At 39.2% G+C, this 21482-nt stretch overlaps 1 protein-coding gene across 7 annotated transcripts in view; it reads left to right on the plus strand.

The window, feature by feature from the left end:
* Window positions 1–21482, plus strand: part of NPAS3 (neuronal PAS domain protein 3) — a 627172-nt gene that overhangs the window by 404356 nt on the left and 201334 nt on the right. The gene's annotated exons all lie outside the window — the stretch shown is intronic.

Genomic DNA, 21482 nt, shown 5'->3' on the forward strand with positions numbered 1-21482 from the left:
CTGCTCAATTTCAAGTGGGAAAAAAAGAGTTTTGCTTAAAATTGAAAACAATAAGATTCCATTTCTTTTAACAGTAAAGATTCCTTTTAATCAAAAACAATCGATTCTTGTCCATTTTCTGGTTTTCTTTTTCTAAAGATGTTTCCCTGTTTTGTCACCAGAGCACTATAAGCAGAATCCAATAGCACTGGGTCACTTCCCCTTCTTGCCAACCAAGCAATAAAAAATATCCCCAGGCTTTCAAGGAAAAAAAAAAACAACAAAACAACCAAGAATTAATAATTTCCTATGGCTTATATTTTTGATTTTAATAGAGAAAACAATGAAGAGTTTTGAAGGCATGGGTGTTACTGATCAAGCACTCTGTTGTTAATTCCACAAACTGTCTGATACAGTTTATAGGGAAGGAAAAATCAAACACAGACAGGCGAAGGTATTCCGTGCTGACAGAGTAGAAGGGTGAAGTGCTGAAGAAAAAGTGGCAATTTAAAAATTGCTTCCACCCGAAAAACATTTGGGTGTGGGTGAAGTCCTAACAGCAACTTGGGACTCTTTTTCTAGTGTACAAGTTGGACTGGAAACTTCCGTATTTAATACTGCATCTTCATAAATGGTGGTTAGAATTGACAAAGTACTGCTGAAAGAGTAACATATATCTTCTTGGAATAATGAATAGGAAAAAAGAGGAGTGGATTCAGCTCATGCTCGGAAGCTTCAAAACAGAGAATCAGAAGCTACGCACTGACTGATATTTGAGGAAAAGCTTTTCTAAACCTCATTATCTTTATACTAGTTTTGTTGGCAATTATATTTTGTCATGCAGTAAGTGTTTTTTTCTTGGGTAGAAGCGGCTTTTGTAACGTTTTGTAAATTGTTAAAATGGCAAGCTTTGTTGTACCAGAAATGCGTTATGACACTGTGGTGCTACCAAGTTTTATTTGCTACTGTGCACTTCTTTCAGGGGTTTAACTCTTTTGGCCTTCAGTTTTATGCTTAGTGCGCGCAAGGTACAAGCAGCCTATTGATGCACACGTTATCACACTGTGCTGCTACAGTATAAACTAGCTAAGAGGTTTGCCGGACTAGTCTGCATAGGCTGATATTAAGTCTTCCATTAAGTGAGACAGAGTGGATTACTGATTTTGGAATTGATGATGGATGAAGAAGCCATACAGAGATGACATTGCTCTAAATTTGTAATACTGAGATTAGGGAGTTTTTCTCTGTAATGTTATAGTAATGGGCATTTCTCAAAGGCAGAGGGAAGAAAAGATTAGATTTGGTTCCTATGTGTTGAGGGAGGTGGAGAGGAAGAAATAACCACAGCTGAAGTTCAAATTAAGGTTTCAGAAGGTGCTAAATATGTTGGAACAAAAATAGAAGGCTTCTTCACCTCAAATTCATCACCAAGGACAGAAGGATGGTTTTATAATTGAGAGTGTCAACTCTGCAGTACCTGTCACTTTATCTGTCTGCAATATGCCATACACATTTATAGTGATGTATAAGTAATAATAATAATTTTGTGCTTGAGGCAAAACATAGGGATTTAGACCATCCTTTTCGTACCCATCTTTCACACAAATTTCTTGTGTGGCCCGTGGACAAGTCAAATTTCTGCACCTCACTACCCTCTGCTGCAAAATGTGAATAATACCGTTTCTTTTTGAGGGATGTTGAGAGACTATATCAGTATTGGCAATTTGCTGTGCGAGTCCAAGCTAAAGATACCCCACCCGCTAAGCATTGCATTTGCTCCCAAATCTTCCCAGGGAAAGACTTCCACTTCTAAAACTGCAGTCAAGTGCTGACCCTTACTTAGGGTCTGTGGTTAATCCCCAAAGCCCCAGCCTTCTTCTGTTAACATATTTTACTCATATGAAAGTTACAACTGAAAGTTCAAAAAGTAGGTGTTGTCTAACAGATTACGGGGATGCAGAGGACATCTGTCCCACTCAATGAACAGGCCTTGGAACAGATGTCTCAAATTTCTTCAAATCCAGAACATGCTGTCCATTTTTCTGTAATAAACAGAATTTTCCCTCTTTGTCACTGAGCACCAAAGTATTATCTTTAATGCATAAAATATGTAAATTCTTAAAGCATCATTTTGCTCTTTAGTGAGTTTAGATATTACAAAATGGTTTAATTATAAAAACAGGCAGACCTAGTCCTGGGACCTGTGCAGCTAGAAATAAATGTGCAATCAAAACTGCAATTACCTGCAGAATTTAGTGTAAACAGATCAGCAATCACATAACAAACACAGGCTAGTTTGCATTCTGATATGAATACAGTTAGATCCAAAGCAATTTTCCTTTATTTATCTTAGCTGCTCAGCATAAATAAAGCAAGGGCATTGAAGCAATTAGCATAATTAGAGTATCGTGGTCAGGCCCTGTGTGATTTCTAGAGACGTTTCACTTTAGAATTCTTTTTCCCGTACAAGAGTTTCCCTGAGCCACTAAAATATCGCTTTGGGCATTTTTGTATTTCAAATTTGCAAGTTGTCAGTTTGAAAAACCCTTGACACACGGATGTGAAAGCATCTCACAGACAACCACAGAAGGTATACCCTCAGCTTTTCATTACTAAGAAGCTGGGGAATTTCCTTTTTCAGCTCTTTCTCCTTCTTGACGTTTTAACCCTAGAAATGTCAGGTTTAATTATTTCAGGTGGCACTCAGCAGATCTAGGGGTTAAAACCAACCTGTTCCCCAAAAGGTGTGACATTTATGCCACTTCAGGGGTTACACTTATAAAGAGAATTTCTATCTTTCCCATGACACCCTTCTCCAATCTTGTATTTGCTTGTCTCTTCTAGCAACAGCGGAAAAGCTTGTGTGGGCATAGGCATTTTTACTTCCTCAGCACCTAGAACCAGTTTTTTGCCACTGCTTCTACTGTTGTAATAGCATTCAGAGAGCTGAACTAATACTAGACTGTGGGACTATTTCTGCACGTTTGTAGGGTGAGTACAGGGTAGGGAAAATATGGAGTACTTTGGTTTTTATTAGGAGACACGAACTGCCCCCTCTACCAGAATGGCTGGGTGGTGGATGTAAAGTACTTGTCACAAAGTACCATTTGCAGCCACTGAAGCCAGCTGAGAGCATGGGAACAAAGTGAATGCGGATGGGAAAAGAGGAGGACTATATCTTGTCCTTTTATTTTTCTTTACATTTCTCTTCCTCATTAATGAACATTTCAAAAAAGAAATAACAAAAGATGTAGAAATTACAGTGGTTTTCTTTCATCTTTATAAATTGAAAGGGCACCCACTGTTTCCAGTAGGATATGATGGATTTCAGGGCCAAGTTGGTGACACAGTGGACTTCAAGAGCATGGGCTGGCTACAGGCAGCATGTATACTGTGCAATTAATTGTTAACTGTCAAAGAGATTTTGATTATTAAATTATGAGTCCTATAATTTTTAAATTGTCTTTGTCAGTGCTTTGAAATCTCTGCTTCTTATGCAGGGCAACTTGTGACCTCATTTATCACATTCCTCTCCCTATTATTAGCACATGGTATCAGAGGTACAAAAAAGAGGAGCCTAAAAAGCAGAATCAGAGCATGAGCCATAGATTGGAGGACCAAGATGTTTAGAGTAATCTGTTCTATTTTTAAAGACTGTTGTTAAATGAAGAATTATAAAAATAATAATAGGGCCAGGGTAAGGAACAGTGTGATCATTCCAATGAAGCCTTCACCAGTCACGGAAGTGCTTTAATTGCAGAATCTCTAAACTATTCAGGATGAAAGTGTCCCTCCTGTCCCTGTCCTTTCATGCCCCTTCCATTGCTTCAAATGTATCCTACACAGTTTTAAACCCGGTCGGTTTTACATGTTTGTCATTCTTTCTCTTAAAGGATGCAAAAAGAAAAGAAAAAGACCAATTAAGTTTATCCAGGCCGAAACATTATTGCTCAGATGGTAATAATCCCAGTAAATTAATGCCAATACTGTAGGGCCTACAGAGAATTTGAATAGCAAACACTCCTATAGTTTTTAAAAAGAAAAAGCTTTAACTGCAGAAATGTTCCATCCTTCTGACTGCATTTATCTTGCTGATTAGTGATAATAGAAAACCTAGCAACAGTTTACTGCAGAATATTGCAAGCCCTCCAGGCAGGCAGTAGCAGATGCAATAACCCCCCAAAATAACAAAGGTAAGTCTGTATATGAGTCAAGGGGCAGTATGGGGACACTGAAAAAGCGAAGATAAATCTTAATAGTTAAAGACACTAAAATAAGTCTCTTAATGATAGGGATAAAGCAGCATGACATCTTTAGACCAGGCTGTTAGATGAGTTTATTTATTCTTTCTTCCCAGTAATTTGCACAGTATTAGGAGTTCTTTGAATGCAGAAGCAGTACCTTAAATATTTTTTTCAAACTGTCAAAGACAGTGAGTCTTTATGAGTGAGTGTGCTTTGATTTCTCTCTTTTTATTCCGTGTATACATCTATATTATGTGTATATATAAAAGTGAGGGAGCAGATGGATGGGTTACAAGTTTTCTTCTTCAGTAGTAAGTTTTCTTCCATCTTCTCTTTAGCATCTGTATTTTTATTGGAAAATATTGTAGTGAAAAGGCCAACCATCTACAGGTGATATCGTGTATAGCATAGGTCTATATACTGAGTCAGACTTGAGGTCCAGCTAGCCTGGTATCTTGTCCACCAAACAGCCAGCAGTAAATGCTTTGCAAGAAGTGCAGGAAACATCAGATTAGGTAGATTTGAGTTAATCTGTCCCATGTTAAATTTTCCCCAAAGTCTTTGTATTCTAAGGTTATCTGGAACACAAGGTTAACAGTGCTTACAAAAATTGGCTGTCCTGCTTACCCCCAAAGGCATTCACTCCTTCATATTCACTCTGTGTGAATGTATAGTGCCAAATAAAGAAGTTGGGGGGAGGGGGGTTGAATTGTGCGGGTAGCGCTTCTGAATAACCCTATTCTGACAGTTTACCAGAAGGGAACTGAATATTAGAAATGGCAAAGATTTATTACTTAAGGCACCTTTAAAAATTTGCCCAGCTCCTGTAAAAACATGCTTGTGTCCACTGAGCAGAATGTGTTACCTAGGCTTCTGTAAAAAATGTATTGCAGATTATACCGAATTTGTTGTGGTCAGCGCTTACGCTGTCCAATATTCTGCCTTTTAGTGTAACTGTGGCAGGAAATGTAAAGGCATGGCTGGGAGTGTATCTTAAAGTAGTAACACAAGCAGTCATCTCGTAATTCTTGCTCAGTTGAGTCTCCAGCATTGCTCCTCAGTTTCTAGCAGTTTGTATTAGTATTTAACAGCATGTTTTCTCTTGGGATTAAGTTAACATAGTCATATTATGCCCACTATCCATTATCTACATTTGATCCCTAAAAGCGGAAGATTGATTTTAACTTGGCCCTGCTGCTTTTAAATCCCTTAATAGTGTAGACTCTGGCTGCATCGGAGACCTCCCGTTCGACCCTCATCCTTTTGGGTATTCAGGCTGTGACACCATTTGCCTTGTAGGGAATCCATCATCACTCACACGTTACTTTGGCAGGTGAATTGCGGTTTTACTCTTTATTCCCGAAGGTGAGGAACTTGCTCCCTCTTGACTCTGTCTGTAATCATAACATACACACATGCTTTCTTCTTCCAGATGAACCTAAGTTGATTTATCTGGAACATTTTCCACCCTTACAGTCAGGAATATCTGACTCATTTTATGCAGATGGCCAACAGGTTTTAATTAGGATCCATGTCAAGGCCTCTCAGTATTGTTTTCAGTATTCAATGTGTAGTGGAATCCCCCAGGATGAAAAATGAAGAGGCTAAAGTTTTGTTAGTACATCAGGACTTGAGATGCCTAAAATGTTAACTATGTTCCTACATGCTGTAATGGGCCTGATTTGTATAGGTGTGGAGTGCCTGCTTTTTCGGCTGAAATTCACAAGTCCTGACCAAGTATAGCATCTCTAAAACATCACTCAGTTCCTTAAGAGAACAAATTCAAATCGCAGTATATAGGAGCACTGATCTGATAGAACTTCATTTTTTCTGGTGTTACCCACACTGCAAGTAATGGGAATGGGTTATTTACCTAACATTAGACAGCTGAAATAAAAACGTGGATGTATATTTACCCTTAGGGTCTTTAAGTTATTTTTACTGTAATTTTTAGACTTCTGGGCATTTAATACATTTCTTGTTACAGAACTTCTGCCTGCCCTTCAGTCGTACATACCCTGGTTTGTACATGCTTTCTTTGGGTATCCAATTATACCTGCAAAATTAGGATCCTCATCTAGTAAAGCTAATTGTTATATTCAGCATCGATCAGTGAAAATGATGTGGGCACTGTTAGGGGCTACATCTTCTCTCTTATTCTACAACCTCACAAGGTTATTTTGGAAGTAAATTAATGTTTATGAAACACTCAGATGCTGTAGTGATGAACATCGTAGAAAAACCCACAAGGAAGCTTATAATTCTGTCTTCAGAGCATGGTGTGCATAGAATGCAGTAAATAAAGCCTAGGGCCACACATTGAACACCGAGGAGAAAACAAAATATCAAATAGCTGTTCATTAAGGCAGCATTATCTATCACGTGCAATGAATGAGGCAGGAATTCCAGTGGAATGGTTTTTTGCTTTGCAGTGCTCAACTTTGCAATCTTAATGCTTTTCTTTTTGCATTGTTCTGGATGTAATTTCTTATGATCTACTAAGGAAAAAAAGTCAGAAGGATGGTGTCTTGCTGAAACCAGCATAGTTCATTGGAAGACACACAGTTTTAGTTTAAGTCCATGTATTTTTGCCATTCGAACTAACAGAGTGACAAAGAAATTACTATTTTTCTGATGTGTTCCAGCATGAGGGGAGGAGAGGATTGGTTGTTAGGAAAAAGTTCTTCACTGATAGGGTGGTCAAGCACCAGAACAAGCTCCCCAGGGAAGTGGTCATCACCCCAAGCCTGTTGGTGTTCAACAGCTCTCTTAGATATCTGGTTGAACTTTTAGGTTGCCCTGTATGGAGCCAGGAGTTGGAATGATCCTACGATTTGCCAATGACTTTCCTTCTGAGCTTTGCTGATAGCAGAAGCGTGGTGGGAATCAGAATATGTGGCAGCCCTTCCAATTTTTGGAGGGAAATTTGCCATAGAGGGAAAATATCTCTCAGTTCTATTTCACAGTGTCTAAATAGTCTGGCTGTCCCCTCTAGTCTTTTTTCCTATTTCCACTACTTGTCTTCCCAGTGCCTCCCACCTGCTTGCTAGGCATGTCAGTATTTCCCACCAGGACCGTTTCCAATCTCTTTACCAGCCCTAATCCTCTACATGCATCCTAGCTATTTAACAGATCTAGCTCCATTTTCTTAACTCCTTCCTTGCCAGTTGGTTTATTTCAAAGCAGACTCAGAGCCCTCTAAATTTGGACCAGATGATTTGAAGTTCTTTTCTCAGATTATGAGAGTAGCCCAAATCTTCTTGGCTCCTACACTGATCAGTCCTAGAGTCATCCCTGTACTTATTCTTAATCCCAGTGTCTTTCCTTCAATCAAGTGACTCCATTCCCCCCTCAGTCCTCTGCAGTTCTCTGCTTCATTCTGTTTCTCTTACACAAAGCCTGGTTCACACATCCTTTGTGTTCAGACAAGGCAGCTTCCTCCTCCAGCTACTGAACAGATCACTGGAAGGCCTGTGATCAGGCAGGTGCCAGTTTTCAGTTCTGGTTGTGACATACCACTGACCTAATGCAAATTACAGGTGCAAATGCAAGCTCTGGTCAGGTGCCAGCAATCTCTAGCCACGCTTCTGTGTGGTTTAAATGGAATCATTAGGATTTTTTTGGTCACTGTTCTCTAGTGAATTTCTATGAGGCATGTGTAATTCAAGTTTTATTTAAAGATTCATAACTTGGTTAAATGAGAGCTGGTTTGAACAGAACATTCTAAAGAAAAGGTCATAAGAATTTTTTTACACGGGCAATGTAAAAGTATCCATACCACACTTTTGACAACAGCTAAACCAATTTGACCGAATTGTCACAGAAATTCAGCCTGCAACCGATACCATAGAAGTAACAAATCTAAAATCTTGTTTGCAGAATGGAATGTATACTACTCCATAAATGGAAAGAATGTAAAATTTGTAAGATTTTTTAAAAAATTTTGTAAAGAAACAATTTACTAAAAATATATACTTTTGTTCTATGTTATACTTCAAAGTAATCTGTTCCAAAATTAATTTCCTTCTTACGCTGGTCAATATTTTTCTAGTTAATCTAGTTAGTCTTAGTACTTACAAAGATGCTACCATGTCAGTTAGCAATACCAACAGAGCAAGAAGAAGAAAAAGAAAATCTTTCCTGCAGCTCATATTCTGGACACTAGGTGAGGATTGTTTCCTGGCAATTGATGCAACCTGATTTCTGGAAAAAAACCAGTCCCACAAGTTTCCCAATAGTGTTATCAGACACTTGATAACATAAACATGTTGTGTACAGTGACCAGACGTCCTTCCAAAATCACGTTAAATTTATTTCATTATATTAGCAGATCGATGTTTACTGTTCCCATTTCATTCTTATTACAAGCCAGGTGAGCAGGTTGAATCCATTTTATGGAATCATGTAGCCTTCATCCTATACGTTACCCAGGAAAGTGTTGGCTAACAAATTGTGCAGCAATATCAGAAGGGGATGGTGCTCCTCGATACTAATTCCTTTTCAAATTGCACCAGCTTTGCCCTGGTTAACTAATTTCATTGTATTGATGTCGCTCCTGACATCCACAGGAGGAACTAAGTAAAACCAGGAATCCTGCATCTATTTATTTCCATGGAATGTTTGTATACCTACCTAACAGTCTGAAATAATGTTTATTATTAAAACAGATTTTAGTAGTGGTAAATTTCCACAGATAGCATGCACTAAGTTTCTGATCAAGGTAGAGTGTAAAGCTCACATTAATATCAAATAATAGATATTACATACTGGGTGAGTGGTAGAAAAAAAGGAAGTCTATAAATGCAGTCACTGGGACATTTATTTTGTACTGCTGGGCAGGTCAATGGATCTATAGAGATCTAGATCCTACACGGAGGCAGATGTGGGTATAGACAAATTTAGACCTGTGTTTTTGGCCTTTATAACTACAAAGCGATTTCTAGAAGAAAAAAAAAAAAGAAGGTATTCTGGTATAAATTTTGAAAGTTCTAAATTAGACATGAGGTATTTGGCTGGTTAGTCCAGGATAAAATTGATTAACAGTGTACACTCAACATGCATCAACATTTTTACATTGTATGGCTTTTCAGATATTGCATCCTTAAGAATGAGCAACAGTCATATAGAGAGCTAGTACAGGAGCTGAATATCTTCAGCTAACATTGACACTCATCAAGAAATTTCCACGTTGGTGGCATAGATGCATGATGTGCCAAATGTCTTTGATATTAACATAAATGGGAAAGCCCTTGTCTTACCCAAGACAACAACATGTTTCTCCTGTCTTCTCTGTTACTGCTAAGTGCTTCTTATAGAAGTATTCCTTGAGGTCTTTGCAAAGGAAAAGGGTTTGTTCTGTGACAGCAGATTTTCATACTGAATGACTTCATATTTTCTGCTGACAGCTGTCCAGTGTTGACCACTGTAAGAGCAGAGTACTTTAAGAATTTGTTGTCTTGACTTGCATACAAAAGTCTTTTTCAAAGCTATATCTTAGACTGCTAACTCTGGATAGATTCACACAGCTAAGAAGGAGATCAAGGGAAACAGCAAAAATGTCTATAGGTACATTAATGGTGAGAAAAAGACTAGGGAGGGTGTGGGCCCCCTCAGAAAGGAAACGGGGGAGCTGGTGACAAGTGATATGGAGGAGGCCAAGGTTCTCAACAACTTCTTTTCCTCAGTCTTCACTGTCAAGGGCTCCAGCCACACTCCCAGAGTCACAAAAGACAATGGCAGGGGTTGGACAGAACTGCCCATCGTAAGTGAAGATCAGGTTCGTGACCATCTGATGAACCTGAAAGTGAACAAGTCCATGGGACCTGATGGGATACACCCACGGGTACTGAAGGAACTGGCAGATGAGGTTGCTAAACCGCTATTATATTCCAAAAGTCATGGCGGTCTGGTGAAGTCCCCACTGACTGGAAAAGGGGAAACATAATCCCCATTTTCAAAAAGGGAAAGGAGGAGGAACCAGGGAACTGTAGGCCAGTCAGTCTTACCTCCGTGCCCGGTAAGATTATGGAGATCCTCCTGGGGGCACTGCTGAGGCAGAAGAATAACGAAGAGGTGATTGGGTACAATCAACACGGCTTCACCAAGGGCAAATTGTGCCTGACAAACCTGGGGGCCTTCTATGAGAAGGTCACAACATCAATAGACAAGGGGAGAGCAACTGATGTCATTTACCTGGACCTGAGCAAAGCCTTTGACACTGTCCCGCATGACATCCTGGTCTCCAAGCTGATAGAATGTGGGTTTGATGGACTGACAATTCAGTGGATAAAGAACTGACTTGATGGCCGCGCCCAAAGAGTGGCTGTCAATGGGTCCAAGTCCAAGTGGAGGCCAGTGACGAGTGGAGTCCCTCAAGGATCAGTACTGGGACCAGTCTTGTTTAACGTCTTTGTCAGCGACATGGACAGTGGCATTGAGTGCACCCTCAGCAAGTTTGCCAACGACACCAAGCTGTGTGGGGTGGCTGACACACTGGAGGGAAGGGATACCATCCAGAGGGACTTTGACAGGCTGGAGAGGTGGGCCCATGCCAACCTCATGAAGTTCAACAAGACCAAGTGCAAGGTCCCCCATCTGGGTCAGGGCAATCCCAAGCACCAATATAGGCTGGGCAGTGACTGGCTTGAGAGCAGCCCTGAAGAAAAGGACTTAGGGGTGCTGGTAGACAAGAGGCTCAACATGAGCAGTCAGTGTGCACTAGCAGCCCAGAAAACCAATCGTATCCTGGGCTGCATCAGAAGAAGTGTGGCCAGCAGGTTGAGGGAGGTGATTCTCCCCCTCTACCCCACGCTCATGAGACCCCACCTGGAGTACTGTGTCCAATTCTGGAGTCCCTACTACAAGAAAGATATGGACGTGCTGGAACGTGTCCAGAGAAGGGCCACAAGGATGAGCAGAGGGCTGGAGCACCTCTCCTATGAGGACAGACTGAGAGAGTTGGGATTGTTCAGTCTGGAGAAAAGAAGGCTCCGAGGAGACCTTATAGTGGCCTACCAGTACCTTAAGAGGGCCTACAAGAAAGCTGGGGAGGGACTTTTTAGGATGTTGGGTAATGGTAGGACTAGAGGGAATGGATTAAAACTAGAGATGGGACGATTCAGACTGGACATTGTGAAGAAGTTCTTCACCATGAGGGTGGTGAGACACGGGAACATGTTGCCCAGAGAGGTGGTGGAAGCCCCATCCCTGGAAGTTTTTAAGGCCAGGCTAGATGGGGCTCTGAGCAACCTGATCTAGTGGGAGATGTCTCTGCCTGTGGCAGGGGGGTTGGAACTAGATGATCTTTAAGGTCCCTTCCAACCCTAACAATTCTATGATTCTAAGTTTGTGCAATTTTTTTTTTAAATACTGCATAAAGTCTGAGGCAATTTCTAAGGAGAAGAACAAAATTTTCTGCAGATATGTTCAGGGATATTCTCTTACAGGAAGATACTGTGGGAAAATTTATCATTTTGTCCAGCCTAGCATTTTCCAGAGGCAGTATCAGTCTTTGTAAGCAAAGGATAAAAGTTACCCATTGCAAGAATAGGTTAGTAATGTAAAAAGTTGTGAAAAAGATCTTTCAGAGGAAAAGAAATCCTCCTTCTTCATCTCTGCTTCAGTTCAGTCTTTGATGAACTGATCTTTGTCCTTGCTTTTGCCTTTGCCATGTAAGCTGCTCTGGAGACGATATCATTTATTATTTTTCTGGCACTATTTGGAGCACCAAATAACTTCTTGATGGCATACTTGTATATTCACACAGTAGTCTGCAATAGGTTGACATTAATTCTATGAAATGATTTGCTGGAAGTGCAACTGGGTGTTTTTCTCCTGCTTTTTCTTCAACCTTCTCCTTTTAAATTCATTCTGTTTTCACTTGCAAATTTTCAGTCTTTCTCTTCTATTTTCAGTGCTTGTTGGTCTGTCTTTCTGTCCCCGTTTTTTCCCCATTCTTACTTTATAATCATTATAATTGCCCATTTTGCATCATGTTCTTAGTATCTTCAAAAGAGCTTTAGCTTGTTCCTTTTTTTTTCCTTTTTTTTTTCCTTGGTTTTTTTTTTGAGTTAGACCTTCAAATCTCCCTCCTTTCCCTCCTTCAAATCCATCAAATTCATCTCCTTCCAGCACATTCTGTAACCCACCCCAAGGCTTTACTCCTTTGGATTCATGAGAAATGCTCTGTATCCTGAAGGTAGCAAGGAGGACACAGAGATGTGAGCACGGCAGTACCTCAGAAGAGGTGAATGTTCTGAGTTAGTGGAGGAGATGCTGAACCAAGAGCTAGTTCAGGAAAAAAACCTAACCTGAGTTTCACATGTTAAAATTGCATTAATTTCCAACAATTGTTAAAAAGATAAAATAAAAAGGAAAAAAGGAGAGAAGATGGCCAAACATATACAACAGTGGGTGTGTAACCTCATGCTTGAAATGGGTATTATATTTAATTCTTAAACCTACACTCTGATCATGTAGCTAATGTCATACCTTAATTCGATACATTTGTGAAGCAATTTTAATTCTGTTAAGTTGAATTTTAGTACATGTTTCTAGTACGTGTTTAAGTACAGTTTCTCTTTGAGGAATAAAAATAACCTCAAAATTCTCATAAAGGAACTTTAAAAAGTAAATAAAAGTGCTACCCAAATAATCACACTTTCTTCTTATTTTTTGGCCATTGCGATGCGGCAATTGATTTTAGGACCAGAATTTACAAATGCCTCTACATCGTACTTGGCAAAATAACATTGTATGCCAGTTCAGCGTGCAGGAGTTTGAAAACCTGTTTGTCCCATCTCTGTGACAGCGCGGAACTTCCATGGTAACTGGAAAGAGGAACCTTGGCCAGTGTATTGTGCAGGACTTAATCTTCCCTCTGTTTTACTATAAGTTTCTAATTGTTTGTGCATAGAATCCATTGAATGTGAACGGAGGTAATGTGCCTTTCCTGTATCTGCAGGCAGGTAATTTCCATGTCTCTGTACTTGCTCTTAGATGTTCCTAGTATCTGTATAGTGAAAGGTACAGGACTGTTCGTTGTTCTCCTTTTCAAGGGTGACCTGTAAAGGAACATCACTGATACTCTAAAATTGTTGCAAAAGCAGGTACTGGAGCGACTTTCCAGAAAAGCCAGACCAAATGAACATGCGTGTGCCAGATGAGATGTGCATATTTTTTCTTCTCTTTTCTTCTGATCAGTTGGGTGTGACTGAGCAGAGTATTGTATGGTTGAATAGACAAACAGAAACCAATGCTGTGAATCCATCTGGAAATACAGGCTTGACAATCAGATAAGGGAGACTCATTGTCTTATCTGGAGTTAGTAGAAAGAATGCATCCAAAATAGCAGCTTAGTAGAACTCCCACAATCTTTTCTTCTCAGTAGGACAAATACCATAGCATCCACTGACTTTGGTGGTGCTAACATGCGTACTGCTCTCAATTGCATCTGTATGTATATGTGTGTGTGTGTGTGTGCACATAGTCAGCCTGCGTCAGGTGAGTGCCAACCGAGTAATGAAAAACCAAGCAGTTTCATTTTTTGTGGCTTCTAACAGTGTGTTACAGGAGGGGGCTCTTTCTTTGTTTTTAAAGACAGAAAACAAACAGGGATTTTCTTATGACAAGTGAACAGATACATCTTTTCTAATCTTCAGGTTATACTCTTTGATATGATCCTTCAGGCATCAGTTATAAATCTCCCATTAACATGAACAGGAATTGTTTGTGCTTCAATCTAAAAAAGTACTTCGTATCTTTTTTTTTCTCTCTTGGTGTTGTAAAAAATCCCACAAACCCCTACTTTGTGGACTTGGTTATATATGCTTTAGAAAGCATATATGTGCTTTGGTTATATATGCTCTCTAAAACGCAGTCATCTCAGTATAATTTAGAATGGCTGATGTTGTCTGTTACCGTGTTATATATAAAGAAAACTTAAGGCACTTAAGCATTTCAGGAGCAATTCACTCAATGAACAAAGTGATGAAGAAGGGCTTTTCTGGTCCTCTGACATTAGACTTTGAGCCTTCCAGAAGGCTACAGTGACCAGTGGCTCCTAACATTGGGTTTTCAGGTAGCATTTTTAGAATTTCTGAGAGGTAATTTGTGCAGAATAAAAGGACTTAGAAAATATAAGCAGTTCAAAATAGTAATTCCAATTAGTTATAATCATTTTTACCAGCCCTCCAGCTCAGATAAAATGAAGAATTAAATAACAGTCTTAGTGATCAGATTTAAGTAGTTTTTAAAACCAGGCTCTTGCACTGAAATTTTTTAAGATGTGTTGAGTAGTCACTTGTCCAAATTCCATGGCAAAGCAAACTCACGCCCCTTTTTGTTCCCTGTGGAGTTCAGAGTAGGTGCTGCATTAGCAGCCTGAAAAAGATTGTCTGCTACTGAACCATATGAAAGAGAGGTCTTAGTGTCGTGTGTCCCAATCTTGACCTGAAGAAAAGGATAAGCTTCGTGTAAGTTCTTCCCAAGTGTTTTGATGGAGATAACCAGTAAGATTGCAGTTGTAATTGGGGTATTTGCTGGAATCACAGTATCAAGGCCAAACAGCAGCTACAGGCAAGTGACAAACCTTCAGCTTACTAGAGGTGAGAAATGAATGCCTGGATGTAGTTCATATAGTATTTTTAAAGGGCATCTTGCTTTTAGGAGGAAGATAACTGCAGTGGGACCAATTGTTAATGTAGATCGTACTCACAGGGCCTTGAAAAGACAGGCCCTGAAAAGCAGTATTTATTTAAATACTGTTGCTGGACATACACTAGAAGTCTTGATGAGGCAACTTAGTGGAATTAGTTTTAAAGTTTTTGTTCAAATTCAAAATCTTGTCTGTTTTTCAGAACTGGATATTTCTCTTTAAACTCAATTACACTTTCCTGCTCTCTCACTCTCACACACGCACGCATTTCATATTTGTTCTTAGGACGCTGAGTGAGCCATTCATTATTGACTTGTTCCTTCTCTTTGAAAGAATATCTGCCCACACAGTTAAAAAACAATTGTCTGTAGGCTTCATCCTCTTCATGCAGAAGTGTGTGGGTGAGGAGTATTTAGCCTGGTTGTAAACTCAAGGAAATAGCTATCAATTCCCTCACTGCTGGAGAAGGCTTCAGGAGAAGTATTAAAATTAAAGGGAAAACCAGAGTGGACATAGGAATGTGGTGAATTCCCAAGATTACCGGTGCGTTTGTGCTGTTTCTCCCATCTTCCATATTAAGCGTGATTTGTGTCCATTTGGCAGAGACTTTATCAGATCATGCCGCTTGCAAACAACTATTGTAGCTGGACTCCGAGTTGTGTTAAGTTTTGGAAGACTGACTACTCTTGCTGGAAATGGGTACATAGCTTTCAGACCCCTTCGCACACATCAGACTCCCTAAGGACAGCCCATGTATTCCTTTCAAACCCTGTGTTGCAAATAAAGTAAAGCAAATTGTTAGCAGCTTTGTGGTAAAGGAGAATGTTTCTTCCTTGTAGTCTTTCCTCTCTGCTCCATGCTCTTTCTCTCTCTGCATATGAGGGTGGCAGAACACAAGCTTACAGATAATTGAGCTTGCTGCTTGTTTCCTGAAGAGCTCCCACAAACATGTTTTTAAATCCTCAAATTTGGGTCGTTGGCCATGAAGTTGCATATATTTGTCTAATATATGTCACTTCTTTCCATCTACACTTACCGTTTTTTTTCTCCACAGTGAAATTCATCCAGTGTTTTGTGTTTGCTATAAATACACATCTCAGCTGTATTTCTATCCTTTGTGTCAACATTAAAATTCCCTTGTTCTATGTTTAGCTTGAATAATTACCAAACCATTTGCAATTAGAACTCTAGGATATGACCTCACACTGATTTATTCCTTCATTTCTTTCTGTATTTAATACATTTCAGATACTGAAAATACCAAATCTTTGTCCATTTATTTTGATGTTTATCAGTAATGGAAACATTCCAAAACAATCAGCCAAATACCTATGCTTTGTTCATTTATTGCCTTCTCTGAAGATAAATTGACTGTACTCAACTCTCTTCAGCATTTTTCTTCACCTAGATATTATTGCCTTGTGCAGCCACCCCAAGGTGACTGTTATCACTTAATTAAATCCTTGCACGCTGGGAAGAAAAAACAACATTGTTCGTTCATAACCCCAAGGAGGTGTTGTGTTTTTTTTTTTTCTTTAAGCCACTAAGCTTTTTCCCTGTTTTATTAACTTATTCCTGGCTACAACAAGACATACTTTGTTGATGAGCAAAAGGTTGTATTAGCTTTTTATTTTCTGGGTAAACTTATCTTTTCTCTGGGAAAAAAACGTGGGCATTACAACAAAGAAAAAAATGGGATCTCTCCAAACCCTGCAATTCTAGTAAAGGTCTGTGTAAACATCAAGCTAGTAAAGAGAAACAGGGGAGTAGCAGGAAGGAAATGAGAAAATAAAATGCAAACATAAAATTGGAACAAGACAAAAAAAATAAGATGACGTGTATATACACAGAGAAACTACTGCAGTGCTAAGGGAAAATTGGCATAAGGAATAGCATTTTTGAAGAGAAAAATATATCAGGGCTCTTTATGTTACTGTCTAGGGCAGCATCTTTTTATTAGCCTCTTGGTTAATGTCCTCTCTCTGCCTATTGATTTTAGACTACATAACACTGTGCTCTTGCTTTTACCTTTGCATTTTTGTTTCCATAGTGCACAATCCTGCTTGAAAACTGTAAGAGGAAATACTGCAGACGAGCAGTGAATATGTGAGACCTGTGATTTGCTTTTATGTTGTTTTAAGCACAGTACTTCATATGAGAAAGTTCACTTGAAGCAGTGAGTTGCCAGAATATGCACAATGGTTTAGCTGCCTTTTTGCTTGTTTCTAGTCCATTAAACGAAGGACCAGAAAATAGGTTTATCTGCTCTAAAATTTGGGCTCAAGCAACCATACGTATTTGTTCATGATGTTAAATCATTTTGCCACCTGCTGTGTTCAACAAGCATTTACAAATAGTAAATGCTATTTAAAGCTGTAATATTTGCAAGAGCAGTTTATGCTGTGATATCATTTGCACAAGAAGCATAACATTTTAGTATGTAATAGGAAAGAGCATTTAAGTAGTTGGATAATTGTGATTTTTGAAATATTACTACTTGTAATGTGTAGACTATAATTATTGTAGATCATAGGCAGTGGTATAAGTTTGTATGTGAACTGCAAAATATTGATAGATTTGTATGGATTTGCTCCAAATCCAGCATGTCCATAGTATGTATCACTAGTTAGTCTCTGGAAATTCCCTGATCATGATAAAGTTTCAGCCTAAAGTCTGGGATTTCTTTTTGTTTTGAGCATTTAAATTCTTGTCTGTACATTTCTGTATAAAATCATTAATTTTACAACGTTTATGCAGCTTAAATTTTTCTTATCAATAACAAAAATATTTCAGTTTACCTTCACAGATTCTAGGAATGCTTTCCAAACTGTGTGCAGTGGATCTGCCATCCACAGTGATTTTAACCTATACTGTGTGTTTTTATCTAATCTGTTTTAACTTTGTGGCTTATAGACTATCCATAGATCTGTCTGCACATCTTAATGAACGTATCGGAAAAGTATCTGAAACCTCTTTTATTTTGAATAAAAGGAATGGCAAAGGCATTCCTTGAATAAAAGGAATGGCAAAGGCAAAAGTAAATGGCAAAGGAATCAGTTATCAAGATTTCAGGTTTGGTTTGGTTTCAGATTACTATTGGAGAGTGGCTTAGGAAACACTAATTCTGCACTGAATTAAGTATTGGTGTCAAAGGTGAGATTCCTCAGAAGGAGATAGTTTTGGCGTCAGTAAGAGCTTTAGGAGTTGGCTGTAGGCAGAATTTGATATTTAAACTATGGACACTAATTTGAAATAGCTGTAGTATGTGCTTACTTTCTATTTACCTTACAAAACTGGTTTTGTCAGACTTTCTTCCTTTTCTTGCATGCTCCTAATTGGAAAGTCTAGTTCTACGTTTGTGGTATTATATGATTTTTTCATAAATAATTTTGATACTAGTTTGTGGTATCGGTAGGTGGCATAGTGACTTCAAATGGGAAATGGCACAGGAACCTTGTGAGAGAGAATTTTATTCCAATAACGTTTAGCTAGAAACATGTGTCAAGTTATATTGCAGTTTCATACACCGTGAATGTCCATCTTTTAGGGTCAAAAAGCATTCTCAATTTTTAAGCACTCTGGTGTGTTTATTTTATTTTCTGTTAAAAAATTAATTTAGAAATAAATACAGTCTTAAGTACCATAGGAAGTTACCTCTAGCAAATTGAATTGTAATCCGGCGGAAGATAGTACTAGGCTGAAAATACTGTTTAAATTTTAAACCCTAGTCAGAACTCAAACAGTCTTCTCGGATGTGGAAAACATTTGGTTATATTTCTGTTGCAGTTATTTTGTGTATGTGCGCTTCTGCTTGTTCCCATCTGGTTTCAAACCAGAATCAGGGAAGGACTGATAAAACACCATTTCTTTTTCACTATAGTGACTGAAAACAGATTGAAGAAATTCAGATAAATGTCGGAACTCGTTAAAGCATGACCACTTAAATTTATTTATTTTAAGTTGGAAGGGTTGCTGCCAATTAAAATGGCAAATTTACATGCAAAAGTCTATCTCTGCTGCTTTCTGTGTTGTGTCTCAGGCAGCATGTTCATTTGGGCATGGTAACGGAACAGAATTGGAAAGACATGGAACTGGAAAGGGAACTGGAAAGACATGCACACAGCAGCATAAAAAGCACTAACAGCATCTAGTTACGTATTTGATAGGACAAGGGGTAATAGTTTTAAACTCAAAGAGGGTAGATTTAGACTAGATGCAAGGAAGACATTTTTTACAATGAGGCTGGTGAAACTCTGGAACAGGTTGCCCAGAGAGGTGGTAGATGCCGCATCACTGGAAAAGTTCAAGGTCAGGCTGGACGGGAAGGTGTTCCTGTTCATTGCAGGGGGGTTGGACTAGATGACTTTTAAAGGTCCCTTCCGACCCAAACTAAATTATTCTATGATTCTATAATTATATTTGATTCTGGCTTAAGGTAGTTTTCCAGTGATTTAAGGAAAGGGAAGAAGATGCTGAAACAAATAAGCTGCTGGGACAAATCAAAGGATGTTTGAGGAAATTCTGGTTTCTTCCATTGATGCACCGTAACTAAGACTTGAAAGTACGATGCATCAGGGAGAAGAGATGTTGTCAAAATGCAACATTACAGGACCACCAGGTAGCAGGAGCAGGAATTCAGAACTGCACGATAAAGATGCCCAGTTAACTGATGACAACTGACTGCCAAGCAAACATGTAAGGTGTTGCTTAGGGTTTAGAAGAAGACATTGCAGGAGACAATTGCAGATACATGTGACTTTTTTAACGGAGCATAAAGGAGAAAAATATCGTAATGGAAGTGGGGAAAGCTAGAATGCTACACTCCCACTGTGTGTTTAAAGCATCATATTTAGAAGAAATTAGAAGTGTTTCCTTGGTTTTCTCTGGATGGTTCTGAATAACAGGAAAATGGTGCTAACATTTGGCAAGAGGAGGAGTTTTCTTCCATCAGTTCCATTGATGAAGGCAGTTTTACCACAGTCATCTTAGGGAGAGACTTTAACCTTCAGATCTGTTACAAATTGGAATGAAACGGATAGTAACAGTGTGGAGCAATCATGTCAGTTCCTACTTGGGACACAGGACGCAACATATAGATTGTTGGCATGTGCAATAAATAGCATTAGGGTTCGTGGTGTCAAGACCTATTTGGGGCTCTTTAGGTTATGTGGCATATAGATTATTGACACAACCAACAGCTACTGTACTCTGCAGTGTCAAGGAAATATTGAGCACCCTTTGATGAGCAGGTTATTGATACTGTATGCTGCATTTGCTCCAGGGGACCCCTTAAGGACATATCATGGTAGTCTGGATGCACACTAAAACCCCGTGGTAAAAATACAGAGGAATATTTTCACGTGGTTATTGTGAAACTGCTTTTAAAAGGGAAAAAACCCGCCATATTCTTGGTTGAAACCTTGTGTTTCTGGCTCAGCTGGTGCTATGTGGACAGATCATAACCCACTCACCCCTCCTCACCCTAGAAAATAGGATTTTATTATAGAAATACAAACAGACCCTTAATTATCACAGCAGTCAGAGGTGCCACTATAATATATTAGCTTGTATTTAAAAAAGAATATAAACCTTTTTCACTGAAAGAGCTGCTCTGTGCTGTTGATATGCTTGAATTTATGCAATGAGCTGGTAAACAGGAAAACTGTACTTATCTTTACCTATGCAGGCATTAGAGGTGAACTCAGGAAAAAAAAGAAGGAAGGAAGCACGGGAGGGAGGGAGAAACACAGTATTTTCTCACAGCCTAGGGTGAGATTAGAGTCCTGTTGATGGCAGAGCTACATGCCGTCTTCTCACCTGGTCTCATATTCCAGCTGTGAAACAGAAGTGGAAGGTCAGCATAGCAATGGTGTTTTGTAGTGGCAAACTGAGTTGATTTCCTGAAATCATTCAGGACCAGACCTCCAATTCTGTCAGGATAACTGATTTTCACATAAATGCGCATTCCCCACTTTTGTGGGAAATGTGTTTCTGGAGTGAAGCGGTGTAACCTCAAAACCCTTGAAGGAAGTACTGCAACCCATCATAGAGGTATCAGCTTTACTGTGTAGAATGCAGATGTAGTGAATAATTACTTCAGGGGAAGATTTTGAAATATTTCTATTATTAATGGAGTCTCTAACTTGTTTCAGGGAGTTAATTGTTTGTTTTTCTGTTAGTCCCACATATTCGCAGTACTCCTGTGTTCCCAGCTCTTAACTGTCCAGAGGAGTGAATGGAAATCAGTTCTTCTATGGGTATTAGAATAGCACAGCATAGTTATCTGTAGATTTCCATCTTGTCTTCTGTTGACTTTTGTGTCTAAGGCAGTGCAGCCTGTCTGAGGCTTTTTCAGTGCTCAGGGCATTTGTAAGGTCGCTACTTTGTGATGTCTAATACTATAGGAACTCATAGTCCGGCTTTTACTGCTGCAAAGGCTCTCGGAGCGTCTCTCCATTATCGGTCTGTGTTCTACCACACCTGTAGGAATTTCTCTGAGACCTCTGCCCACTGTCAAATCTAGCAAAAACCAAGCCATGTATTGGAATGCTGTTAGTAGGACAGACAAACACATGCAGAGCAGAGGAAACTAATTTCAGACTTGG

This window comes from Larus michahellis, chromosome 4, assembly GCF_964199755.1.
Source record: "Larus michahellis chromosome 4, bLarMic1.1, whole genome shotgun sequence".
In the NCBI taxonomy this organism is placed as follows: domain Eukaryota; kingdom Metazoa; phylum Chordata; class Aves; order Charadriiformes; family Laridae; genus Larus; species Larus michahellis.